Here is a 9,486-nt window from a genome sequence, read left to right on the forward strand (position 1 = left end):
CTAAGCCTGAATATGCTGTATAAAAGAAGACAAATGATCTCTTTTTAAGAGAAAGTACGGAATTTGCTCAAAAGGAAGGAAATTGTCATTGTCATCTATATTGTCAATTATACAAACATAAAATATGCTGTTTCAAAATGTCTAACAGCCTCTTTTATTTCAGCCCTGGTACTGGCACACATTGAGTCCATATTTGCACCATTGTGGTAGGGTCAATGCAATTGCATTGTGGGATAAAAACATGGTATGTGCACTCAAAATTACAATTTGCTTACTGCTTCTCGGTTAGTGAAGGTTCCCCCCATTTAGGGTGTAAGCAATGGCTTAGGCAAGCTAAGGGCAACAGGATTAGCACTATAACCTATTAGGTCATTCTATGCTCAGACTATGAGGAGTTAAATGATGTATCCAGTTCCTCCTGGCACCCATAGTGAGTGCAACTATACATTAACAGAATTTTGTAACCACTAAAAGGGAGAAACGTTATGCAACCAACAAGATGCGAAGAGAGAAGCGGAAGAGATCTAGAAACAGACAGTCCCTTAAATGATGGCAAAAAAAAAGCATGTGATGGTGGTGCTGCTGCTAATTACTCTACAGAATGGGAAACAGAGTGGGTGAGGGGAAGCTGAATAGCCTGCATGGGTCCATTCATTACCTGCCTTAATGCCTGCTTTACTGGAAGCCTCATAATAGGCTACTTTCCTCAGCTTTATTAAGCACTAGCTTGAGAGTGGGCGTCTGAGAATTTCTGTGGGAAAGGAATGTGTACATAAAGAAGGATGTTCATCAGTGTCATTTCATATCATTTTGGAAAGTCTTTCTTAATCTTGTGTTATCCCAGAGATGTTATCAGGCTGCTTTGAAGAGCCTGATAATGAGGAATGAGCCAAGTTGCTACAGTGCTGCTCCATACCATTGAACATTTGGGTATTTTAGAGTAGATACTTAGCTCAACAAAGAAGGACCGCTCAAGGTTCACTCTCCCTTTTTGCTGCTCCAATCGGGTGCTCAGTCCGCAGCATCCCAACTGCTGAAATCCAATTAGTACCAAGAAAAAGGACGGCACTCCGGTACAAAGGAATATAGTTTTATTCCAATCTCCTGTAAGGATCCAACGCCCTACGCGTTTCGGGAATCACAATATTCCTTTGTACTGGAGTGCCGTCCTTTTTCTTGGTACTAAATTATTTTAGAGCAGAGACACATGGTCAGATTCAGGTAGATTGGTTGCCCGGTAACAAATCTCCTTTTCTTCGGGGGGATTAATCTCCCCAAACTGCCTTCCCGCCAACTAGAATGAAAATTGCTAGCAGGATGGCACTCGGGTCGCTTCCTTTTCCGAAGTCGCCCTAAGTTTCCTCGTGAGGCAACTTCGGGCAACTCCAGAAAACAAAGCATTCCGAGTGCCATCCCGCCAGCGGAAAGGCAGTTCGGGAGATTAGTCGCCCCGAAGAAGATATTTGTCCCCGGGCGACCAATATCCCAGAATCTGACTGTGTGTCTCTGCACTTACGGGAAAACAATTCAGGCCACATCCTTCTGTCCATTCCACTTTCAACTACAACCCAATCTGCCCCAATCTCTGCCTACTATCCCATAAACCCTTCCAATTTAGTGGGTCGATACTAGACCATTGAGAGGTATGCTTATCTATGTAGAAATCATTCAATAATAGCAAATTGTTATTTAGAAGAGATGTTTTCTCAACCAAACATTTCTACTACTGCAAACAACTCAGTCCTGCTGTGAGTCAAAGATTTATTGTAAAAGAAATGGGCTGTACCAGCTGAAACCTGTTAGGTAGTGCTTTCCCAGGTATAAGATTGCTCCCACACAAGTCTGCAATTGCAAATATGAGATTTGGTATTCTTTTTTGTAGCAGCAAATTGAAGGAGAATATTGGGGGAGGGGGTTTAACACAAATTATGACTTTTTCCATTTGATGTCTATGTTGTACTTGTTTATTTGTATTCAGCCAAACATGATTCTGCTGTATAGAGCGCTCATTGGCCATTTCTGAAGTGATTTTATGGCATGTCTGGGGTTAATAGAGTGTTCAATGGCCATTTCTGCAGCCATGTTACTGGCATGTTAGGGGTTAACAGAGAGTTCTGCAATTAACGTATTGGCATGGCTGTGGTTAATGAAGTGCATGTTTGCCATTTCTGCAGGGATGTCTGGGGTTAATGGGGTGCTCATTGTTCATTTCTGCAATTATCTTATTGGCATATCTGGGGTCATTGGAGCGCTCATTGGCCGTTTTCTGCAGTGATCTACAAGTATAGTCAACAATTCTGTGTAGAAGTGCAAAAGGCAAGCCTCTGGTGCAGTACTTCAATAAAGTAAATTAAAGTGCATATGTGTCAGAATTATTGCTTCAAAAAGTGTGTGCAAATCTTTTCCATACAAACGTGTGGGTGATCTAAATACCACACTCTGACTAAATCACCTACTCACCAGATGCATGTTTAGCCAGGCCAAACATCAATCTCCCATCAGGACCTTCTGTGTATCCTATGTGGATATCCACTGAAAACAAAGTGCGCCAAAATAGTGTTATAGCGTTTTAATAAGGAATACATAGAAACCCAAATGGGATACGCACAAACAGAAATTCATAAAAACATTAAATAAAAGTCTTTAAAAGCCTGGAAACTTCCGAGATCCTCTTCGCATTTCACGTGGTCCGCCACCCTTCCTCAGGTGGTATAACTATGTCTGGACATGCTTATGTGTTTGGTTGGCTCATGGGATAAGTCTCTCTGGTGGGCCCCATGTACCCCAGTCCTTTTTGTGAATGAACACTACAGTTTGGATGTTGCTGTACTTAAAAGAACAGTAACATCAAAAAATGAAAGTGTTTTAAAGTAATAAAAATAGAATGCAGTGTTGCCCTGCACTGGCAAAACTGCTGTGTTTGCTTTAGGGCAGAGACACAGGGTCAGATTCGGGGAGATTAGTCGCCTGGCGACAAATCTCCTCTTCTTCGGGGGGACTAATCTCCCCAAACTGCCTTCCCGCTGGCGGGATGGCACTCGGAGCGCTTTGTTTTCCAAAGTCGCCCGAAATTTCCTCGTGAGACAATAGCAGATAAGCTCTTTACAATATAATGTTATCTGTTATCCACTTTTTAACCTGTGCCATATAGCCTTTTTACAATTTTCTCCATTGCTACACAGCAGCTTGTTTATATGAACTATAGTAGTGTTTCTGAAGCAAATAAATTAGTTTTACCAGTCCAGGACAACAGTACATGATATTTGCATTACTTTAAAGCACTTTCATTTTTGGTGTTACCGTTCAGTTTAAGCAATGTGCTCTTTCAGCATATATGAATTGCTTAAAGGGATATGGTAATGGGATTTTTATTTTTCAAAACACATCAGTTTATAGGGCGCTCCAGCGGAATTCTGCACTGAAATTTGTTTTTTCAGCAAACTGATTTTTTTTATATTTAATTTAGAAATCGGACATGAGGCTTGAGATATAGTCAGAACTAAGAACAGCAAAACAGGTAAAATCCAGGTCCCACTGCTGCACATTCAGTTACATTGAGTAAGAGAAACAACAGCCTGCCAGAAAGCAGTTCCATCCTAAAGTCTCTTTCTGAAAGCACATGACCAGGCAAAATGACCTGAGATGGCTGCCAAAAAAAAAAATAAAATTCATAAAAATCCTGACAGAATTCTTTTAACACTGCAGCACTTTCTGAAGATTGCACAGTGGTCCCTGTCTGAGTGGATATACATACTGTATATTTCAAACCTCTATCACATCCACACAGACATACATAACTGGAATCTACACTAGCGTCCCATAACTGCAAGGCAGCAAGGCCAATGGTGCATGCACATGTGCAGGGCTGGATTTATATAACGGGCACCCCTTGGCCCATTGCCGTTCATTGACCCTGTCCCCTCCCCTTTATTTGTGCATATTTTCATTATTGGGATAGGAGCAATGCAGATTGGCGCACGGGAAATTTAAAAAACGATTGTATCTTCTGAGCATCCCGAGTGTTTTTGACCCAATGTGGGTGTGGTTGGGCAGCATGCCACCCCCTAAAATCCTGCAGCCCCAGGCCTGGGCCTTGGTCGCCTCTTCACAAATCCGGGCCTGCACATGTGCACGTGGCGTGGGGCAGAGAGTTGGCCTGGTTGCCTAGAGTGCCTGGCTGGCTTGGTTACAGGACATGGAAAACTAAAGACACAGGGATTAAGGAAGAGTGAATCTGACCTGTTTCTCTTTGCTGAAATTATACAAAAAGGCAAAAAATTTGCCAAACACGTTGAAGTCAATGTGGCATGTGCTGCATGTCATTTTTCAAACTGACATTTTCTTAACCACACATTAAAGTCTATGGGACTAATTCAATAAAGGGCTAAATGGTTGCCAATGAACGCTTCAAGCCACTTTCACTGAAATGCGAAGTTGTGTACTGATCGCTGAACGCTGGCGACTTTTCACTAGTGTTACTTCGGCAGTGCGAGCGTTTCAAAGCGAAATAACGCTAGCGATCACTAATGATACTTCATTAGTCCTCTTACACTTGGGTCAATTTGAATAGGGTGGGTACATTAAAGTCATATGGACGTCTTTATTAGAGATGTTAGTGCAAATGCTTGAAGTGGCCACTTTTTATTACAAATGTCCAAGGAACCTGAATAAAGACAAAAGACAATCTTTGCGTCTATGGCCAGCTTAAGGGTTTGGTCACACGAGCAGATTTGGGTTGATTAGTCGCCTCAGCTACAAATCTCCTCTTCTTTGGGGCAACAAACTCCCCGAATTGCTTTCCGCCAGCTAAAATGAAAATCGCAATGCCCACGCAGCGCTTCGTTTTCCAAAGTTTCCTCGTGAGGCAAAAAACGGGTGACTTCGGAAAACGAAGTGCCGCGTCTGCATTGCCGCAGGCGATTTTCATTTTAGCTGGTGGAGGGCAGGGGGAAGGCAGTTCGGGGAGATTGTCACCCTGAAGAAGAGATTTGTCGCTGGGGGTGACTATCTCCCCGAATCTGCTCGTGTGGCCAGACCCAAAAGGAGGGGATATCACTCCAACTTGCAGTACAGCAGTAAAGAGTGACTGAAATTTATCAGAGCACATGACTGGGGGCAGCTGGGAAACTGACAATATGTCTAACCCTATGTCAGATTTCAAAATTGAATATAAAAAAAAGTCTGTTTGCTCTTTTGAGAAACGGATTTCAGAGCAGAATTCTGCTGGAGCAGCACTTTTAACAGATGTGTTTAAAGAAACAAAACAAAAAAACCCCATGACAGTATCCTTTTAACCTTGGCTGCCCATATTTTGCTGGACTACAATTCCCAGAACACCAGCATGATATATCAAGGCAAAAACGTGCAACAGCTGGAGTCCAAACTGGAAAGGTTAATGTTGCTAATAGAGAAGGGCAGCGGGGTCACAGAGGAATATACACGGTCTATAGTGTACTAATAAAGCATTTATCGCACGGCCCTGTCTGTACACGAAGCATTGTTGTACCACATTGTGATTTCACCTTCTCTTTTACACTTGCCGAGAGAGCTTGAATGAAGCAAATCCGCCTTACCCGCGCTGCCTCTTGGTGTCACTGTAGCACCAGTGTGGGAGAAGCAGGTCTCTGCACATGCGCACAATTTGTGCCGTTCCTGCGGGATCCCGGCTGCTTGGAAAGTGATGCTGCCAGTGCTGCATTAGCTTGCCCCGCCCTCTTGCAGATAACACGGGCTGGGTTTCTGGCACCGAGTCAGCATCTCCAAACCTCATGGGATCTCGTTCATTTTCCTCCCCCACCACTGGGAGGGGCTGCTTCTGTGTATACAAGAGAATAATCTGTGTATTGAGGGCAGATAGAGGGGGATTTGGGGATGTTCTGTCGTCTCTGATGAGGTTAATGGAGCTCAAAAGTGCAGTAGGGCTCTTCAGAAAGAAAGCAGGTGCCACAGGATCCCACACATTAAATGTTCATGTCAAAGCTGTAGAAGTGAGCGAAAAAGCCTTTAGTCATAGGAGCTAGCAATCAGTTCTGTAGTACAGCCTCTAATATAAAGGACTGATGGGTCACGGTAGACATTATATACAGAATATGTACAGTCCATGTCCCCACTGCAAGGGAGTTGTAGTTTAAAAATAGCTGCTGCCTACACAGCAAGTGTCACATGTGTAATCACATGTGCCATTAAATCTACATCACAGTAGTAGTAGTTAGTGGGGTCTGCCTGTGTATTTCATATGCAGGTTCTACACAGGTTTCTTTAGAACACAAGAGCGTGCAATCACTTACGATGCATTCATCTGCATTGGCAATTCCCTTTCAATCTCATTTGCATTCTACTATTCATTGTCAGGCAGGGGCCCTCTAACCTCTAAAAAAAAAAGATTTCACTTGCCACTCCCATCATTAGCTTGAAAGGGGGACGATGAAAGTTCAATCAATTGGATTGTATCCGTTTTAGCAGCAGAATTGCCTCCATTCACTCTAATGGACAAAATGTCTTTTAAATAATGGTTGTGTGAATGTAGAGAAGTCCAAGCTGTGCCATTCCAGCATTGTGCTACAGCTCCCAGCATCCTTCATCAGCCAATGAAAGTGTTATTCATCGGGATCTATAGGGCTGCAGTTAGATAACCCTGACTACAGAACATACACAGCCTCTGTAATGGAGATGATAATGTAGGAAGTGTTTGATGTCTTAGTTTCTAGAATGATATAATGTATTCTGTAATGGCTATGGCATCTCCCTTTAAAGCTCAGCTTGTAGCCATGACCATAGAGATTCCACCAGTGATTATTCTGATATTTCCTTTATGAAGCTGTCTCTGCAGCAGTTCAGATCTTCATTACATCCCCCCCCCCCTCAGTGGTGGGTGCAGAGAAAATCCCAGACCAAGGGCTGTGCATTGAATTCACCTGAGCAGAGACTGGCGCTGTTGTGCTTGAGACAAGGTCTGCTCCTTATATGCCTGCAATCTCCGAGTCCTCCCCAGAGCCATGGAACATATGGTACACTGCACGGCATTGGACGTCTGCCTTTGGAATGCTAGTGCGGAACTGCATAGCAGCAGGCTTTCTATTTCCCAGGAGATCTTCCCCCCACAAATGCTGCAGTCGTCTCATGGCTCTGCCATATGATTCAGCTTTTTTGCTATGCTTTACTTAAGCGTCAGCAGCTTCAGCTGTGCAACAGACATGTCATTGGTAACAGGATAAGTGGACGCATTATTCTTGCAATATAAATACGCTAATACCATATGTTTGATGCAAATCATATTTGCATTAATAACATTCCCTTAACGAACATGTTCTAACTGCCTGCCCCATGGCTGTATCGCCCCTTTTTGCGACTAGGGTGGTAGTAAAAATATTGTAAGCGGCTCCGGTAAAAGAATGACCACAGTGAATGTTATAGGGGCCTTAGATGGTAAACTCCACTGGAGTGATGTATAATCTCTGTACACCATATTATGAATAAACCATAATAATACAATAAAAGGGCAAATAACACCAAAATTATTCATTTAATTCAAAATGCAGTTTAATTCAAACCTGTACATGTAAGAAAGGGTTATTTTACTGTATATAAAGCTTGTTAATGCTTTTCACGCTGCATTTGACACCACATTTTAGTCCCAAAAATCTCCCATTGACATCAATTGGCTATGCCAATATGTCATTTACGCACCCACTGCAGTGTAAGCAACATTTTTCCGAATTGCTTTTAGGACATTTTTATTTCTTGCAGCACTGGACTTTTAAATAATTGTTCGTTTGATGGAAACAACAGAACAATACACAGTATGTGGAAGCAGCCTCTTTGCATTGGGACCATACACAGAGCCATTTCCATGTTTCTAAAGAGCTAACCGGTGTCGTTGCTCCATCAGTGACGTAACTTAACATCACAGGGTCCCCCAACAGAAAAATCATCTGGGGGCCTGGTGCAAACACTCCTCTGCTGAAGGGAACCCCTGCCCCATCAGAGCCACTAGTGCCTGCTCACCACTGCTAGTTTGTGGTGGGCAGAGAAATTAAAGGTAGGAGAGGGGCTGGGGAGGGGGGACTACAATAAAGCAAACGCCACGATCTGGACCCCTCTGTCTCCTAGGCTTTCTCTGCCCTACTGTATTAGATCCATGCAGTTAACATATTTAGCCCTGCTGGTTGTGCTTCTGCTACCAACACATCCGTGTCAATCTAGACAATAGACCTCTGCCACTCCCTGGCTTGCTGCTGGATATAGCCACAAGTCTTTCCTGAGGGGGTGGGGAAACAATCATTTTTTATATTGTGACAAACTGTTAGCTTGTACATGTAAATTCTGGGGAAATTAGTAAATGGTAGGCAGGCAGCATAGGTCAAAGGAGCAATACAACAGTGACACAATGGCTCTTCGGAGTAAACACGGGTTTATTTTCCCAGGTTTCAAACGTACACAGTACATTCCAGCCCAAGGATGAACATTTCAGTATACAAAACATAAAACATAAAAATAACTCCTGCCCACTGGGCACTACCTTCAAACATTTGAAGAGGTCCTTTAATAAACTGGGCCCCTTGTGGACAACCAGCAAAAACAAACAGTTGGCTCACCCCTGTACTCACACAGTACTCCTTTTTGGAAAGTCAGCCGCCTCCTGGCTTTTCCTCAGTCTCACTCAAGACTCTCTGACACTTGGACAGGGGCTCCCTCTGCCCCTTGCCGTGGCAGGCAGCACCCCAGCCCCTCTGGCAGTATCCTCCCTGTTTGGAAAGCTACACTTCAATTCTCCAATTAAGTTTAAATACCTTTTCAACAGGACAGCTTTCCTGTGGAAAGTGATTTCCATTCTCCGGACTGGACTTGGGGAATGGAGTGTCTGGGTACTAACATCTTTAAACAGAGGTTGGATTCTCTGTTTACCATATAGCATATCTTGGTCTTAGGGAGAAACTAAAGGCTAGCTAGAGTGACAGTTTTCCACATTTTAATGGTCTCTCTACCACAATATATAAAAAATAAGGCACCCCTAAAGTTGCTTCCCTATTCATGGGCCTGTAGGTGTCTTGAGTCCAATGCAAGGTGCAGAGCACTGTCAGGTGCAAGGGTTCCCTTTACTTAATGCCTGCTTAGTCCCCAATACCTTTTGCCCTCTGATTATCCACATCTTTTCATCTTCTGATTAACAAGCACAATATTTCAGACTAACTAACTATATAGTTATATATGGTGGCTGGTATCTTTTTGAAGAGCCTAACCCACATTCCACTAAATGTCCATGTGCTGCCCACCTCTTGCCCCCTGTGTGCTTTTGTGTTCATTATCAGTACATACAGAGCAATGTACAAATCTTTGTATTCCAGTTCAGTTAATTGATTCAGCAGTTGATCCATTTGGTCAATAACTGGAGAACATAATATGACCTTGTATTTGCACAGCTACTCACTCTAAACAGCCTCAATGTTTGGCGCTATTAAAACCATGTCACAGGCCACACTATACATG

Source organism: Xenopus laevis, chromosome 9_10S, assembly GCF_017654675.1.
Source record: "Xenopus laevis strain J_2021 chromosome 9_10S, Xenopus_laevis_v10.1, whole genome shotgun sequence".
Classification (NCBI taxonomy): domain Eukaryota; kingdom Metazoa; phylum Chordata; class Amphibia; order Anura; family Pipidae; genus Xenopus; species Xenopus laevis.